The sequence below is a fragment of the Oncorhynchus tshawytscha genome, linkage group LG10 (assembly GCF_018296145.1).
Source record: "Oncorhynchus tshawytscha isolate Ot180627B linkage group LG10, Otsh_v2.0, whole genome shotgun sequence".
NCBI classification, from domain to species: Eukaryota; Metazoa; Chordata; class Actinopteri; order Salmoniformes; family Salmonidae; genus Oncorhynchus; species Oncorhynchus tshawytscha.
In genome coordinates, this window is record NC_056438.1 from 55632845 (window position 1) to 55652595 (window position 19751).

Sequence of the window (19751 nt, forward strand, 5' to 3'; positions counted from 1 at the left end):
GTTTTCAGTTCTTTCCACAGATTCTAGATTGGAGTCAGGTCTGGACTTTGAATTGGCCATTCTAACACCTGGATATGTTTATTTTTGAACCATTCCATTGTAGATTTTGCTTTATGTTTTGGATCATTGTCTTGTTGGAAGACAAATCTCCGTCCCAGTCTCAGGTCTTTTGCAGACTCCATCAGGTTTTCTTCCAGAATGGTCCTGTATTTGGCTCCATCCATCTTCCCATTAATTTTAACCATCTTCCCTGTCCCTGCTGAAGAAAAGCAGGCCCAAACCATGATGCTGCCACCACCATGTTTGACAGTGGGGATGGTGTGTTCAGGGTGATGAGCTGTGTTGCTTTTACGCCAAACATAACATTTTGCATTGTTGCCAAAAAGTTCAATTTTGGTTTCATCTGACCAGAGCACCTTCTTCCACATGTTTGGTGTGTCTCCCAGGTGGCTTGTGGCAAACTTTAAACAACACTTTTTATGGATATCTTTAAGAAATGGCTTTCTTCTTGCCACTCTTCCATAAAGGCCAGATTTGTGCAATATACGACTGATTGTTGTCCTATGGACAGAGTCTCCCACCTCAGCTGTAGATCTCTGCAGTTCATCCAGAGTGATCATGGGCCTCTTGGCTGAATCTCTGATCAGTCTTCTCCTTGTATGAGCTGAAAGTTTAGAGGGACGGCCAGGTCTTGGTAGATTTGCAGTGGTCTGATACTCCTTCCATTTCAATATTATCGCTTGCACAGTGCTCCTTGGGATATTTAAAGCTTGGGAAATCTTTTTGTATCCAAATCCGGCTTTAAACTTCTTCACAACAGTATCTCGGACCTACCTGGTGTGTTCCTTGTTCTTCATGATGCTCTCTGCGCTTTTAACGGACCTCTGAGACTATCACAGTGCAGGTGCATTTATACGGAGACTTGATTACACACAGGTGGATTGTATTTATCATCATTAGTCATTTAGGTCAACATTGGATCATTCTGAGATCCTCACTGAACTTCTGGAGAGAGTTTGCTGCACTGAAAGTAAAGGGGCTGAATAATTTTGCAAGCCCAATTTTTCAGTTTTGATTTGTTAAAAAAGTTTGAAATATCCAATAAATGTCGTTCCACTTCATGATTGTGTCCCACTTGTTGTTGATTCTTCACAAAAAAATACAGTTTTATATCTTTATGTTTGAAGCCTGAAATGTGGCAAAAGGTCGCAAAGTTCAAGGGGGCCGAATACTTTCGCAAGGCACTGTACACCTGATATTTGGATTTAGAGTTTCTTGCTTGAGCTTTAGGGATCTCACTTCCTTTTATTCCTGGTGGTCCCACCCTAAGTGACTTAACAGACGCTGCTCCGAAACTATTCAGAAACGTTATGATCCCCTTATCATTTTGTTTGGCATTTAGGATCAAAGCAAATAAAAGTTATCTTTTTTTATTAACAGTTACAGTCAGTGGGAATACAGACTAGCCTGTGTTTTATTGTGATCCTTGGCTGTTAGCTTACAGCTCACTAAAATGTCTTTATATCCTCTTTAATGGTCAAAACCAGTTGTGGTATGAGAAGGACAAAACATTATTTGAATGGTGGCTGTAGATGTGAGGTGAAGTGCTAAACAAACGATTCAACGTGGACAAACATTCCATTGAAAATCTGTCAATGAAACTAAAAAAAGTGTATTACCAATAGCCTCCATAAAGCATGACTATAACCTAACACCTCTTAGAAATCCAGCTTCATCTGAACAGAACTAAACCATTTTACTTCGCCCCAAAAAAGTTCCAGATCCCATGTCATGATGTCTCCTATCAATCACAATTGACAACAATTGCACTAGATTATGTTTGATAAGATAGTTATCTATAAGAGAGCACCATACACCATATGGCCCATAAGGACTATTGAACTGAGGGAATGGAGAGGGGAGAGACTCCTCTTTGGAAACCCTGAGTAATGACTGGGGGGAGATATCTGAAGTTAAAATTGTAACTCGGGCACTCAGGAACATATACTGCCTTCTTGGTAGCCAACTCCAGTGTAGATTTAGCCTTGTTTTTAGGTTATTGTCCTGCTGAAAGGTGAATTAATCTCCCAGTGTCTGGTGGAAAGCAGACTGAACCAGGTTTTCCTCAAGGATTTTGCCTGTGCTTAGTGCCATTAAGTTTATTTTTGATCCTGAAAAACTCCCCCAGTCCTTAAGATTACAAGCATATCCATAACCTGATGCAGCCACCACTATGCTTGTAAATATGGAGAGTGGTACTTTGTATTCAGGACAAAAAGTGAATTGCTTTCCCACATTTTATGCAGTATTACTTGAGTGCCTTGTTGCAAACAGGATGCATGTTTTGGAATATTTTTATTCTGTACTTGCTTCCTTCTTTTCACTATGTCAATTAGGTTATTATTGTAGACGTTAGTATTGTATTGCAGTATTGTAGAGTTCAATATTGATGGTCCATCCTCAGTTTTCTCCTATCACAGCCATTAACTCTGTAACTGTTTTAAAGCCACCATTGGCCTCATGGTGAAATCCCTGAGTTTCTTTCCACCCTGGCAATGGTGTTAGGAAGGACGCCTGTATCTTTGTAGTGACTGGGTGTATTGATACACCATCCAAAGTGTAATGAATAACTTCACCATGCTCAAAGCAATATTCAAAGTCGGCTTTTTCTTTTTTTTAATCTATTTACCAATAGGTGCCCTTCTTCACAACGCATTGGAAAACCTCCCTGGTCTTTGTGGTTGAATCTGTGTTTGAAATTCACTGCTCTACTGAAGGACCTTACCGATAATTATATATGTAAAGTACAGCGATAAGGTAGTCATTCAAAATCATGTTAAACACTATTATTGCACACAGAGTACAACTTATTATGTGACTTGTTAAGCACAGCTTTACTCCTGGATTTATTTAGGCTTGCCAAAACAAAGCGGTTGAATACTTACTGACATTTTTTATGAATTTGTAAACATTTTAAAAAACATAATTCCACCTTGACATTATGTGGTATTTTGTGGAGGTCAGTGACAAAACATCTCAAGTGAATCCATTTTAAATGCAGGCTGTAAATCAACAAAATGTGGAAAAAGTCAATTGGTGTGAATACTTTCTGAAGGCATTGGTTCTGCCATTAAATGGTTGGTTTGGTTTTATGTCATGTTTGTCAGTCCACGGATGTTAAATTAGGTGGACAAATTGTTAGATTTGTTTCACTGTTTATGAATGGTTGCTTTGTCAAGGATTTATCAAAACCCCAAAATAGGTCTGCACTGTTTATTTCATTTTGCAGTCTTTCAGGGAGATTTGGATAGTATTAATGGTCCACTTTAATGTCTATAGTAGCTAGGTCTGAAGTTTGCATTCATCCCTGGTACGAGCTTTACGACATCCTGTAGATAGTAAGAGTCACTTGTTTAACTGTGGGGTATAAAGAAATGTGTCGTTTCTAAAAATAAAAATAAAATAAATAGAATCTTATTCAAGTATGCATGTTACAGATTCTCTCAGTGGCTATTACAAGAAGTTGACAATGATGATAAATAATGAAGTATGTAAAAACGATGTGCTAGCAATATTCTACCTGCAGGGCAACTCTGTGTGGTCTGTACTCTGCAGCTGATTATAGTGTATGTGCTGTCTCACACTGTGTACAGGGATGTCAAATCTTACAATGCCCACCCAGGTAGATGGGCATTTCGTTGTTGTGTCTTAAAGATACATTCTCAGTCACAGGAGGATAGGTCCTATTTGATTATTGGTTTGATAGACTACTTTAAATACCATAATGGTATTTTACTCAATCCTTATTAAGGCAAAGGTACGAAGTTATACTTGCAGATAATATCCAGCAATACCATCATGAGGGTAGATTTTGAACACCAGCTGTCAAACTGCCCTATCGTTAAAACATAGAAATCTAAACAATGTGGTATAAACACATTTTACCCTTCTATCCTGAGATGCTCCTAAAGGTAGACCGGAGGTTTAATGTTTGCATCTTGTTTACACCTAAATCGTTCTGCTTTGTTCGATCTCAGTGAGGAAGGTATTCGTGTTGAACTAGAGTGCAAGCTCTAACACTCATTTGGTCAATGTCAAATGATAGTAGATGGTAGTGAAAGGTGCAGAATTGTACTTCTGGTCTTTTGAAAGACTAAGACAAAATGAAACAAAGGAAATAAATATTGAATATGTGTGAGTGGGGGTATCTCATTAAAAGAGTCTTAGCTCCATATTGTGTCCCTTTATTGTGAACATGTTCGCAATTTAGCATCTGTTAGTATTTATCCAGGAACGCATCTTCAAGTGGTTACTTACAATGAATGGAATTGTGGGAAATTATGAAAGAATTCACTTCTATTGTGTTATGATCACTGTCCTCTTAACCAATGTGATGTGAAACAAAGCACCACAGAGCACTGTGGTTTGAAACTCCTAAGAATTAGCCTGAAAGGTTTTCATTGGGTTGTGGTCTAGGGAGATGTTTCCTGGGTTTTTTACAAACAATAATTTGGCTTGTGATGCTCTGTAAACATTTCATTTAACAAGATGGGGCAAAAACATCCCCTGTATTCAGAGGATGGATGTGTGTGTGTGTGTTTGTGTGTGTAGAAGCAGCTGTTTTTCAGTTTAGTTTTTCAGCTTTAGTGATTTGACTAGTCTTTGAGTGTGTGTTTTCTCAACCGCTCAAATACATTGAATATGCTTTCTGATTACATCCTAACATTATTCAGACTGAGACATCAAAATGACTTCATCACCGTGAACAAATACTGCCATCCTTAGGTGAAAATGGGGTTCTGCATAGTCTCTCTCTCTCGCGCTCTCTAGACACTGAGATACTTGTAAACATACTTGAGTCATGAAAGTCTCATTTTAATGTATTATTATTAAAGATGTGTGTAATTTATTGCATTTGCACTGAACCTGACCTGATTAAGTTCAGGCAAGTGAAAATGACTGTCAAGCCAACTCCCGCCTAGTCGCAAGGTGGTAGTCATTGTGCAAATCGAAATTTCGAGCACTACAGAAGAAGACGTCATTTTCAAGATGGCGACGGCCTGTAGGACTGCATTTGCGGGGGTAAATGTTTTTCACTCCTCGTTTTGTGCACCTAAACAGGTATGTAGTTGAATTATTGCTAATGTTTTCGTCCGTGGTGAGATGTCTGTGTTATTGTGACTTTCAATTATGGACTTTATAGCCTGAAAGAGAAGCAAGAGACGGTTGCTAGCATGTTAACGAAAGGCTAGCTCTCATCCATCGCACGACAACAACTAACATTAGCGAGTTGTCTTTGGGGATTTCGATTTATCCTTTCCTAGAAAATGTGTTTGTTCTCCCAAATGTGTTAAGTGACTGACTGGCTTCAATCTACTTTAGTAACTCCCCAAAGTAAAGATCCCAGTAAGCTAAATGAAAAGACTTATTTTCCAGACGTTGACATCCCGTACATTTCAAGTGCTGAATGAAAGGTTAGAAGATGTATTGTCCTGACGTCGAAAATGCGTCTTATACAGATGTCATGCGTATTTTCCAGTTTAAATCAGTTTAAATCAGTTTAAATCAGTTTTATTTTAATGAACGAATGTAAGGTAAAAATGTCTCTTCTAGATATTTAAAATATGTAACTACCTAATTTACAGACATTGAAAATGTATTTTTCGGTCATGATTCTATGGCCAAATGTAAACTACTATACACTGAATGTACTAAACATTAGGAACACCTGCTGTTTCCATGACATACTAACCAGATGAACCCAGGTGAAAGCTATGATCCCTTAATGTCACTTGTTAAATCCACTTCAATCAGAGTAGAGGAAGGGAAGGAGACAGGTTCAAGTGGGATTTTTAAGCCCTGAGAAAATATACATGGATTGTGTGTGCGTGCCATGGGAAAAACAAAATATTTAAGTGCTTTTTAATGGGGTATCAATCAATCAAATGTATTTATAAAGCCCTTTGTCAGCCGATGTCACAAAGTACTATACAGAAACCCAGCCTAAATCCCCAAACAGCAAGCAATGCAGATGTAGAAGCACGGTGGCTAGGTAAAACTCCCTAGAAAGGAAGGAACCTTGGAAGAAACCTAGAGAGGAACCAGGCTCTGAGAGGTGGCCAGTCCTCTTCTGGCTGTGCCGGGTGGAGATAACCGTTCATAGCCAAGATGTTCAAATGTTCATAGATGACCAGCAGGGTAAAATAATAATAATCACAGTGGTTGTAGAGGGTACAACAAGTCAGCACCTCAGGAGTAAATGTCAGTTGGCTTTTCATAGCCAATCATTCAGAGTCAGAGACAGCAGGTGCGGTACAGAGTCGAAAACAGCAGGTCCGGGACAAGGTAGCATGTCCGGTGAACAGGTCTGGGTTCCATAGCCGCATGCAGAACAGGGTATGGTAGGTGTCAGGTGCACCGGTTTGTCTGTCAGGAACTGCAACTCTTCTGGGTTTTACACGCTCAACAGATTCCCATGTGTATCAACAATGGTCCACCACACAACTGTGGGAAGCATTGGAGTAAATATGGGCCGGCATCCTTGTGGAATGCTTTTATGCCCCTACAAATTGAGGCTGTTCTGTTGGCCAAAGGGTGCAACTCAATATTAGGAAGGTGTCCAGTGTACATTCTCAATTACACTACCGTTCAAAAGTTGGGGTCACTTAGAACTGTCCTTGTTTTAAAAATAACATCAAATTGATCAGAAATACAGTGTAGACATTATTAATGTTGTAAATCACTATTGTAGCTGGAAACGGCTGATTTTTAAAAAATGGAATATCTACATAGGCGTACAGAGACCATTGTCAGCAACCATCACTCCTGTGTTCCAATGGCACATTGTGTTAGCTAATCCAAGTATCATTTTAAAAGGCTAATTGATCAATTGAAAACTGGCCTTCTTTAGACTAGTTGAGTATCTGGAGTATCAGCATTTGTGGGTTCGATTACAGGCTCAAAATTGCCAGAAACAAAACTTACTTCTGAAACTCGTCAGTTTATTCTGAGAAATGAAGGCTATTCCATACGAGAAATTGCTAAGAAACTGAAGATCTCATTCAATGCTGTATACTTCTCCCTTCACAAAACATTCTGGCTCTAACCAGAATAGAAAGAGGAGTGGGAGGCCCTGATGCACAACTGAGCAAGAGGACAAGTACATCAGTGTCTAGTTTTAGAAACAGACGCCTCACAAGTCCTCAACTAGCAGCTTCATTAAACAGTGAAGAGACGACTCTGGGATGCTAACCTTTTTTTAAATGATAAACTTGGATCAGCTAACACAACGTGCCATTGGAACACAGGAGTGATGGTTGCTGATAATGGGCCTCTACGCCTATGTAGATATTCCATTTCAAAATCCATCTGCAATAGTCATTTACAAAATGAACGTCTACACTATATTTAGGCGCATTGCGATTCGATGTTTCAAATATATGGCTCACCGTAAGTGAGGGAGAGCCATGAAGAAAACACGTTTTTATCAGTAATGGAAATAAAAGTGCTAAAATCATTGGCTCCATGTTTAATAAGAAGATTGAGAACAAGCTGTGAAGGAGAAATACTGAAGTTTTGGTGCAGGTACAGTCAACTAGCGCAAAAATAATATAACGATATTGTCAAAACGGTATATATCGTCAAATAATATCCCGATATGTAACTGTTAAAAATATATATTTATATTGTTTTACTTCTTACAAATGAGTAACGGTTACAGATGTTTTTTCTTGCTATGACTGTGATATGTTGTTGTTTATCTAACTTAGTTGAATGCACTGACTGTAAATCACTCTGGATAAGAGCATCTGCTGAATGACTCAAAATGTTTGGCTCTGCCCCCAAACACATTTGTTCGGTGTGGACCAGATCCAAATCTGAACGATTCATAGACGTCTAGGCTATGTTTCACAGGTTTGAACATTACGGTCCGGCACAATTTAGTACAGTAGAACATAGAAGATACTGACGAACTCCCATCCAGACATGAAACAAGTGATCAAAGACAAGACCAGAGGGTACTCCATCCTAGATCTGATCATTACAAATATGAAGAATCTCTATAACACCCCCACTGTACTTACTCCTCTCAGATCCAGTGATCACAAATGTCTGCTGTTGTCCCCAAACACAACATCAGGAGGGAGAAGCGAGGTGCACTGGAAAAAAGGATGTCTGGTAACCCAGAACAGAAAGTACTGACTGGTCTGCCATGTATGAGGTGGAGAACATTGATTGAAAGGTGGAGATGTTCAACTCCTGCCTAAAGAAGAAAATTGCCTAAAGAAGAAAAGCCCTAAGGAATGGTGGGACTACATTAACAAAGGACTGGGACGAAAGAGAACATCAGTAGAGAGAATACAGGTTGTTTTTAATGTCTTCTTTGCTGAGGCATGGACAAGCATCTCTTGCCATCTCCCACTGCCGATGCCTACAAGGCAGGTTGAGTTGTGCAGCATTGGCCAGATAAAGCAAGCTCTGACCAGACTCGCCCCATGTAAAGAGTGTGGGCCTGGTGTCATTCCAGCCTGGCTACTGAAAGAGCATGCAGAAGATCTAGCCTCTGTCATCACAAACATTCGTTAGAGTTTGTGTTATTGAAGAATAACATAAATTGCTAAAGCAAATCAGGGGGAGAAAAATTTGTTTATTCAGAGAGGACAAATCAAGATGGTGTTGGTTAAAGCTGGTGTCTGATGATTTAAAAATATTTTGTAATTCTATGAATCTTACCCAGTTGATTAATTCACACACTCGCCCAAATCTTAAATGCCCAGATAAATCTACCCTGATTGATTTGATATTGGCAAATGTTCCACATAAATATTCTGCGGTTGGTGTTTTTTGTAATGATTTAAGTGACCACTGTGCTGTTGTTGCTGTTAGAAATACTAAGGTTCCAAAGACAAACCCACGTTTTATTCGTAAGAGAAATTTGAAGTGTTTTAATGAGCAGGCTTTCTTTCTTTCATGATTTGTTTTATTTTGACTGGAGCAAGATTGAGCTTATCCCTGATGTGGAAACTGCCTGGAAATTCTTTCATGATGGTTTTTCCCAAATAGTAAACAAACATGCCCCATTCCGCAGGTTCGGGGTTAAAGGGTGGGATAATCCATGGTTTTCTTTTGAGCTGTCTTGTATTATTCACGACCGTAATCTAGCCTGGGCTAAAGCAAGGAAATCATGTTCTTGATGCTGATTGGCTTATTTTTAGGCAGTTACGAAACAAGTGTTCTTTTCTTCTCAGGAAGGCCAAGTCTGAATATTTTATGTCTGTTACCACTGATAACCTGAATGACCCTAGAAAGGTTTGGAAGGCTATTAAGTCTGTCTGGTAACAGTAATGTTAATGAATTACCGTCATGTGTTTTGAAGGACTCTGTTGCTATATATGACAACTGAAATGCTGAATTGTTTCAATGAGCACTTTGTATCATCTGGTAGGCTGTTTGATTCAGTGTCCTCTGTCTCTGTACAACCCTGTGTGGATGAACCAGTGAGAGTTGGTCAAACTTTGAGCTTTTTGCCATGTGCAGGTGGTACATAAAGCCCTGAAATCCTTAGATCAGAGAAAGCCTGCAGGTCCTGATCTTTTGGATCCCTGCTTTTTAAATCTGGCATCTGATTTCAAAGCTGAACCACTTACATCTCTGTTCAATCTAACCCTGGAATGAAATGAAATTCGAAAGATCAGGAAATCAGCATTTGTCCTACCACTTTTAAAAGGGGGAGATCCAACTCTTTTAAATAATTATAGGCCAATCTCAAAGCTGTCACCCCTGGTGAAAATACTTGAAACTCTTGTAAGTGAACAGCTAAGAGTTTTTATTTACTAACTCTATTTTATCAATGTACCAATCGGGCTTCAGGAAGAAGCATAGCACAATTACAGCAGCCATGAAGGTTTTAAATGATATCACTGAAGCCATTGACAAAAAACATCACTGTCTCACTTTTTATTGATCTCTCTAAGGCTTTTGATACAGTTGATCATGCTATACTAAGGCAGAGATTGTCGAGTGTAGGTCTTTCGGAGCATGCAGTTGCATGGTTTGCTAACTATCTGTCTGATACAACTCAGTGCACTCAATTTGATGGGCTTATGTCTGTTAAATTGTCTGTCTTGAATGGTGTGCCCCAAGGCTCTGTACTTGGTCCTCTCTTATTTATATAAATGATTTAGACAAAAATGTCCAAAATGCACAACTTCATTTTTATGCTGATGGTCCTGTTATTTACTGTTGTGCCTCGTCTCTCACAAAAGCTTTCCAGAACATGCAAACTGCTTTTATACTGTTCAACATACCTTGTGTCAATTGAAGCTTATCCTCAATACTGAGAGAACTAAACTAATGGTGTTTTCTAATGCAAGAAATAGACCTGCTGGCTAATATTTGTTTTGTGCATGCAACAAACTGTCAGTAGCGATTTGAGATACTTATAGATTTTAGGTCAGAAACTTCCAAAAGTTCGCAATGTACTCGTTAGTATTTAGTTAGTGTTATCTATAAGGCTTCCTTAGTACTTTTTGCTAGCATTCTGGTAAGTGCATTTTTTGGGGGGGGGGCTTAGTTGAATATTAGTACTTTTGAAATAAATACCTGCAGTCAACTTGTGCACTGGGTAATCAAGCAGATCGCGTTCTTCATTTCGCCTGTTTAAATATTTTTTCTTTGAAGCTTACCGGTACTAGTTAGCCCAAAACAGAGGTTTGAGCCAGTCACTTGTGTTTGTTTACAAAGAAGCACAAGAAAATGTGAGGGGAGTCGCTCCTGCAGCACAACTTAAGTGAGGTGAAGTTACACTTGTATGAAATTCACTGTTTGCTAGCTATAAATCCTATAACTGTTAAGTTAACTATCCAAATAAATTATTTCCAGCTGGGTTTTTGCTAATTTGCTAATGTCAGCTAAGTGTTTAATGTTAGATCAAGCTTCTTGGTAACAGCAGCCGAGATAATCCCCTCCTTAATTTAGATCCCGGCTGCCTGTTATTTGTTTTGTGTGTACTGCAAACTGCATTTTGACATAGTTGCATAACCTTATGAGCTGGGTTGTGTCCTAGTAGTAAATGTTTGCATGCGCTCGTTAGCATTTACCTAGCATACGCTATAACTTCCTTAGAACTTGTTAGCATTTTGTCATCATTCTGGTCATTTACATTTATGGTGCAATATTTACATTTGGGCAAAAAATGGCACCCCTTGTGAGCACGGAAATAATATATCCCCGGATGGCACAGGCACGGTATGAAGGTGGATATCTGGTTACCGCCCAATCCTACTGTGCTCTACTGTGCTGGCCAGACTTGTGAAACATGAATGTCTATGATAGACGTCTATGTTTGGGCTAAATCGGGGCCGGTCCAGACCAAATCTGAACTTCTATGTTTGGCCCAAATATAGGCCGGACGTTTGTGGAATTTCAAATTAAGGCCGGACCGGACCAAATCTGAACCAAATATAGATGTCTATGATTGGTTCATATTTGGTCCAGACCGAAGCAAAAATCAACATCCAAAGGTGCTTCAACAAAGTACTGAGTAAAGGGCCTGAATACTATCATTAAAATACAAAAATGTATCAAAAGTTTTTTCATTGTCATTATGGGGTATTGTGTTTTAGGGGGGGGGAAACTATTTAATTTTAGAATGAGGCTGTAACATGTGTAAAGTCAAGAGGTCTGAACACTTTCCAAAGGCACTATATACACACTACATGACCAAAAGTATGAACATCCTATTCCAAAATCATTGGCATTAATATGTAGTTCAGGCCAATCAAGTTCTTCCACACCTATCTCGACAAACCATTTCTGTATGGACCTCTTTGTGCACGGGGGCATTGTCATGCTGAAACAGGAAAGGGCCTTCCTGAACCTGTTGCCACAAAGTTGAAGCACACATTTGTCTACAATGTCATTGTATGCTGTAGCGTTAAGATTTCCATTGAGTGGAACTAAGGGTCCTAGCCCGAACAAGATTCCAATGTTGATGTAAAGAGATTGTGTTCTGTGGTGTGTAATGAGGAGCAAACAAACACTGCATGTGACACATTTATGAAATAGCTTATTCCAGTTACTAATAAGCATATACCCATTTAAGAAAATGACTGTACAAACTATTAAATCCACATGGATTGATGGCGAATTGAAAAATGTTATGGTTGAGGGATGAGGCAAAAGGAATTGGGAATAAGTCTGGCTGCACAACCGATTGGGCAAGTGTTGCAAATTTAGTAAACTTAGGTATGACATGGCAGCAACAAACGCTGACACTACACATCCAAGTATATCTGACCAAATTATGAAAGACGACCATTGTACTTATGAATTCTGTAAAGTGTGGAAGAGGTGAAAACATTCTGTCAACAATGACGAGCCACCGGGGTCTGTCTGACAACATGGATGAAATATTACTATGGATAATAGAGGACAATATTGCCACTCCTATTTGACATATTTTCAATTTAAACCTACTAGAAATTGTGTGCCCCCAGTCTTGGAGGGAAGCAAGTCATGCCGCTATCAAAGAATAGTAAATTCCCCTTTTACTGGCTCAAATAGCCGACCAGCCTGTTACCAACTCTAAGTAAACTTTTGGCGAAAATATTTGACCAAATACAATGCTATTTTACAGTAAACAAACTTTCAACATGATTATAGGGAAGGACATTCAACAAGCACAGCACTTACACAAATGACTAATGATTGGCTAAGAGAAATTGATCAAATGTTGTGGGGGCTGTTAGACTTCAGTGTGGCTTTTGACATTATCCATCATAGTCTGCTGCTGAACAAAACGTATGTTATGGCTTTACACCCCCTGCTATATCATGGCTACAGAGGGTGTTCTTTAATGGAAGCCTCAACATAATCCAGGTAGAATTAGGAATTCCCCAGGGCAGCTGTCTAGGCCCATTACTTTTTCAACCTTTACTAATGACATGCCACTGGCTTTGAGTATGACTGCAACACTTAACAAAGAGCTTCAGTTAGTTTCAGAGTGGGTTGCAAGGAATAAGTTAGTCCTAAATATTTCTAAAACTAAAAGCATTGCATTTTGGACTAATCATTCACTAAACTCTAAACCCCAACTACATCTTGTAATGTGGAAATTGAGCAAGTTGGTGTCACTAAACTGCTTGGAATAACTCTGGAATGTAAATTGTCATGGTCAAAACATATTGATACAACAGTAGCTAAGAAGGGGAGAAGTCTGTCCATAATAAAGTGCTGTTAAGGTAGAGCAGCACTTATCAACCAAGCAGATCCTACAGGCCCTAGTTTTGTTCCACCTGGTTGAGTGTTCAAGTGCCACAAAAATGGGTTTAAGAAATTGCAATTGGCTCAGATCAGGGCAGCACGGCTTTCCCTTGGATGTACACAGAAAGCTAATATTAATCATATGCATGTCAATCTCTCCTTGCTCAAAGTGGAGGAGAGTGACTTCATCACTACTTGTATTTATGAGAGGTATTGACATGTTGAATGCACCGAGCTGATTGTTTGAACTACTGCCTCACAGCGCGGACACACATGCATACCCTACAAGACATGCCACAAGAAGTCTATTCATAGTCCCCAAGTCCAGAACAGACAACACACAGTACTACATAGAGCCATGACTACATGGAACTCTATTCCACATCAAGTTACTGATGCAAACAGTAAAATTTGATTTTTAAAAATACATACAAATACACTATGGAACAGCGGGGGCTGTGAAGCAACACATAGGCATACACGATAACGTACACACAGATTTTCTACTGTAGATATGTGGTCGTGGTGGAGTAGGGGCCTGAGGGCACGCAATGTGTTGTCAAATCTGTGAATGTATTGTAATGTTTTTAAAATTGTATGAACACCTTAATTTTGCTGGACCCCAGGAGGAGTAGCTGCTGCTGAGGCAGCAGCTAATGGGGATCCCTAATAAATACATATGAACTGCTTAATGAATATGGAGGACGTTGTTCACTCATACTTGTTCACTTCATTTTACAGGGGTGCCCAGGATTTCTAGCCGGGGATGTGCTGCGATCCAAAATCCAGAAACTGGAAATAACTGGTGTGTTTGGAATGGCGTGCAGGCACAAGCATCCGCTGAAATTCCTGAACCTGAAGACAGAAGAGAAGTTTGTGGATGGAATGGATGCTTCAGATGTATAGTTTATGCATTTTATTTATTTATGACATTGGCTATGATGACTGATGTTGAACTGACATTTCAAGGCTTGCAAATGCTGTGTTCTTACTGGGGACCTGAAAGCAATGCAGGAACCAAACATCACAACGTCTCTTCACTATGACATTGCTATGTCAGGTATAACAATACATTAGATTATGTATTTAATATTTAACCACCAGCCTGTAGTAAGAGATTCATGAATTGCATGATACGGTTTTATGAATGGCTTGAAACAGATTGCTTCATACCTGCTTTGTAATCATAAGTAATGTTTTACACAAAAATTCACAAAAGACCTGCTCCTACACTAAATTATTTTTCCATTTAGAAAAACAGTCCCGATCTGATGGTGGACCCCACATTTGCAGGCCAGCCTTTCATGCCTATGCTCGTAATGCTGACTGTCAGGTAATGAAGAAAACATTTTCTTTATCATTTATTCTGTTAAACAACACTTCTTTGTAGTTGCAGACAGTTGCCCAAACAGGGTTAAGAAACAGCTAGTTGTAATTTGTCCTAGTCCCTTAATAAATAATCTTCTCCCATTGTAATTATGGCTTTTTACTTTAAATTTCAGGTCACTGATGGTACCAGGTATGTGACTGGTAGTGGGCTTGCTGACAGAGAACAGATGTAGAGGTTGTTCTAGTTTGGAAAATTTGAAAGATCACAAAAGAGATGACACCATCTCATCGTGTTGACACCCTCACCGATGCCCTCTATTACGTGGTCCAGGAGAAGCAAGGTATCAATGTGTAACAGGAAATCAGTTAAGTATTGCGATGACACATTGTTCAGGATTCTTTTAATATAAATTTGCGAAGAACATACTGATCTATTTGAAACAAGCTATGAAATGTATGTTCACCTTCATGTGTTATAGCAACGGCAATACAACTCTGTCAGCAGGAGGTCCTAAAGGAGGAAACTGAGGCAAAGGAGGAGTTGTTGTGTGCTCGACAGCATTCCAGGTTAGATTCTGTGTTTTGCTCATAATTTTTGTTTATATGTAATGATCCTTTTTTGCTAATTCAATCAGATGAATTGGAAGCAGGGTTTCAGTAGCTGGAGACAAGGCTTTCTCCTACAGAGCTCCTCTTTATGGAATGGTTTGCCGATGTGAGAGAATCAGACTGTCTCAACCTTCAAATATAGACTGAAGACTTCTCTTCTGTCAGTCCTATGGTTGAGTGTAGTCTGGCCCATTTGTGGGAAGGTGAACAGCAAGTTACTAGCCCTCACAACCCACCCATAAACCTTCACTTCCTAAAACATGAAAGCCATCTGATCCTAGAGTCTTGAAGTGTTTACACCCCTTATAGCCATTATGGTCTTTACCTGGCTTTGCTGGTCATCTATGAATGTTTCCTGTTCTGATTATTCATCAGTCTGACAAGCATGCACACCATGAACCGCTTGTATTGTGCTTCTACCTCTGCATTTCTTGCCCTTTGGAGTTTTAGGCTGGGTTTCTGTAAAGCACTTTGATGCCGTTTCACAACTGCTGATGTAAAAAAGGGCTTTAAAATACATTTGATTAATTTGGTGATGAAATCCTTGCTGTGGTTTCATTGACAATTCAATATTTTAGTCAAACTCCCAACATTTTCCATAAGACATGTTTGTCTACTTTGTGGGCATTGCACATGTAGAAGTCAGCACAAAACTGGCCGTGTGGTTTTATTTTGTTCGGCAATAGATTTAATTAGGCCTGTGATTATGTCGTAGGCAGCACATGGTCGGGCGTGGAAGTTTGGACCTGTAAGATAAAGGAAAACCTCAGACAAGAGGACGTTGTTCCTTACCTGGCAGGAGAGAGACGTGGAAACTCTTGCAGAGCAACATCGAGTCGCGTAAGTAGTTGCTACATCTCTGACCTAAGGTTTTATCCCATCTCTAAATAGCCCTTTCTGTCTGGCTTAGCCCTACCAGTCATGACTGACACGTTCGTATACCCTACTATTTATCCTGGTCCCACAATCTACTAGATCTCCCTGTTACTTTATTCTCTTATCACCGCCACCTGCCCCTTTCCACTGCATATCCCAAAGACTGAATGCCCACCCTCTCCTGCTTAATCCATTCAACATTAAGTCTTCTGACCGGATTGAATGCTGGTCTCTACACTGCAACAATTTTGGAAAGTCTGCAGACTAAGATGACTCACTGTCTGCTGGCAACAATCCATAGGCTGGTCCTGAAGTGCTCGTTCTATTGTGGCCTGGTCTGAAAGTATGCAGGTACTGCAGCCAATTCAGTCTTGTTGAACACGGCATCACTCCCTGGCATATCACTGCTGTTGATATCTAATTGTCATTCCCACAGGTGTTTTGAACTATACGAAAGATTTCTATCAAACTTCAAGATTTTCATGATCATTTCTTTCAATTGTTTTTCAGATGCACAGACTATTGCTGTGCAGCTCTCCAGAAAAGCCAGGTGGACATCGGAGAGAATAAAAAAGCAGATCATCTCCTACAGTGGAGGGAACAAGTCACCTCAATTCCCCCTAAGACTGGAGTACATGGATGTTCTCCAGCAAGACCATCCAGTCTGGTCCCAGGTGTCCAAACGTTTGGGGGATAGTCTGCTCCAGGCCAAGCAGCATGCAGTGATGCTGCACAAGGTCCTAAACGATATCATAACCGCCATCGATAAAAGACTGTACTCTGCAGCCAACTTCATCGACCTGGCCAAGGCTTTTGACTCTGTCAATCACCGTATTTTTATCGGCAGACTCAACAGCCTTGGTTTCACTAATGACCTCCTCGCCTGGTTCACTAACTACTTCTCAGATGGAGTTCAGTGTGTCAAATCGGAGGGCCTGTTGTCCGGACCTCTGGCAGTCTATGGGGGTGCCACAGGGTTAAATTCTCGGGCCGACACTCTTCTCTGTATATATCAACGATGTCACTCTTTCTGCGGTTGATTCTTTGATCCACCTCTACGCAGACGACACCATTCTGTATACATCTGGCCCTTCTTTGGACGCTGTTAACAAACCTCCAGACAATCTTCAATGCCATACACCACTCCTTCCATGGCCTCCAACTGCTCTTAAATGCTAGTAAAACGAAATGCATGGTCTTCAACCGATCACTGCCCACACCCACCCGCCCTACTAGCATCACTACTCTGGACGGTTCTGACTTAGGTAATTATAGTTGTCCACATATTCAGAGTGTCTGGCTAGACTGTGAACTCTACTTCCAGACTCCTATTAAGCATCTCCAATCCAAAATTAAATCTAGAACCGGCTTCCTATTTTGCAACAAAGCCTCCTTCATTCATGTGGCCAAACATACCCTTGTAAAACTGACTATCCTACCGATCCTTCACTTCGGTGATGTAATTTACAAAATAGCCTCCAACACTCAGCAAATTGGATGTAATCTATCACAGTACCATCCGTTTCGTCACCAAAGCCCCATATACTACCCACCACTGCAACCTGTATGCTCTCGTTGGCTAGTCCTTGCTACATTTTCGTTGCCAAACCCACTGGCTCCAGGTCATCTATAACTCTTTGCTAGGTAAAGCTCCGCCTTATCTCAGCTCACTGGTCACCACAGCAACAACCACCTGTGGCACGCACTCCAGTACGTATATTTCACTGGTCATCCCCAAAGCCAACACCTCCTTCCAGTTCTCTGCTGCCAATGACTGGAAGGAATTGCAAAAATCACTGAAGTTGGAGACTTATATCTTATATCTACACAGCCCATCTGTAAATAGCTCATCCAACCAACTACCTACCTCATCCCAATATTTGTTTTTATTTTTCTGCTCTTTTGCACACCAGTATTTCTACTTGCACATCCTCATCTGCACATATCACTCCAGTGTAAATTGTAATTACTTTGCCGCATTTGGCTTATTTATTGCCTCCTTACTTCATTTGCACACACTATATACATTTTTCTGTTGTTTTGACTGTTTGTTTATCCCATGTGTAACTCTGTTTTTGTTGCACTGCTTTGCTTTATCTTGGCCAGGTCACAGTTGTAAATGAGAACTTCTTCTCAACTGGCCTATCTGGTTAAATAATGGTGAAAAAATAAATAAAATATGTGCAGCTAAGGACAGGCACCTTATACAGGCAGACCTACACAATGTAGGCTCGGTCAGCAGATATGTATAGGAGGACAGTGATTCAGAAGATGAAAGTGGTTGAGGTGTGTGTGTGTTATATAGGGGCAAACTATACACTGAGTATTCAAAACATTAAGAATACCTTCCTAATATTGAGTTGCTGGATGTAATTTGGTTGGTGTACCATTCTTGATACACACAGGAAACTGTTGAGCGTGAAAAACCAAACAGCATTGCAGTTCTTGACACAAACCGGTGTGCCTGACACCTACTACGATACTCCATTCAAAGGCACTTAAATATTTTGTCTTCACCCTCTGAATGTGTTTGATCATTTTTCTTCCTTGTTGTAAGCCATTTTGTTCTTCCCTGGCAACTCAAGTCTGAGAATGTTAATTGCCACTAAAGAAGGTGATACTGATAACTTGCTGTCTCTCCAGGAACTCCCCTTTGCCCCCGTAATGGATGAAGATATGCAAGAATGAATTGGTATCCATGTTTGATTAAGTTCCTGAAGGTTTTTAGTTATGTTGTTAAATGACAGAAACTGTAGAATGTAATGGAAAAAGGATCAGATATGAAGATGGATATTTGTCTATTGTAATCCCTATTGTATCTAAGAATCAGTATTTACTAAATGCACTCCTGATGATAGACTGACTATGTTAAGTAAAATGTATTTTTATTATCCCATATGGTGGTACAAGGATGGAGTGTAATAGAAATGTTTAATGTGTTCTGTCTCTGCAAATCTGTGACTACATGTAACTTGTTTGGTTAGGAGGTTCTGTGACTGCTCTCAGGGAGGACTGATAGTAGAACAGAAAGAAGGGAACACAGTTTCTAGGCGTTGGGCCAAAGTAACGATGTGTGCAAGGTCACAATCAGCTTATTGCATGCTGAGAGCAGCAACGCCTAGTTTGTGTATGAGTATAAAGAGGGCTGAAGGGAAAACATCCCTTCAGAGCTTCCGACAGACTTGTATAAGCTTCCGACAGACTTAAGTTTGTTGTAACCTCTCCGGCCGTGATGATAAAGATATGTTAATTTAACTTGGAGTCCTTAGTGGTATTTTCTACAACAGTAGTTACCCATGCTTCTCCAGGCATACATAACACTGAACATGGCATCACCGGGCTTACCCCATTCTTTGTAACGTGTGGCAGGCATGCCTGTCTTCCTTTTTGAGGTTTTAAGTGTAGAGGCCCTGATGCTGCGGATGGACCTAGATTGATGGGTGAGGCACCATCATGTCCAGCTACGATGGGCCTACAGTCCGGTTGAGACAAGGACCCGATATCAGCAGGAGCAAGAGAAACAGCGGTACGACAAGCAGGCAAAGGACCTTCCATTGATGGTTGATGAACGGGTGCTCCTGCAAAACTTACGATGATGTGATCAGGATAAATTAATCCCCCGATGGCAACCGCGGCCGTTTGTCATTCTAGGACACCTTCGGCCTGGACTGCCA

General features: G+C 40.2%; 1 long non-coding RNA gene across 2 annotated transcripts; it reads left to right on the forward strand.

Annotated features, from left to right (window-relative positions):
* The first annotated feature begins 5032 nt into the window (after positions 1-5032).
* LOC112260460 lies at positions 5033-16928 on the forward strand. 2 transcript variants are annotated; one of them, XR_002955018.2, is made up of 7 exons: positions 5033-5121; positions 14005-14323; positions 14517-14596; positions 14766-14957; positions 15072-15159; positions 15917-16041; positions 16588-16928. It is a non-coding gene; the product is annotated as an uncharacterized LOC112260460 (long non-coding RNA). The 2 variants fall into 2 exon arrangements; XR_002955019.2 differs by having other exon boundaries at positions 14766-14933.
* Positions 16929-19751: the final 2823 nt, after the last annotated feature.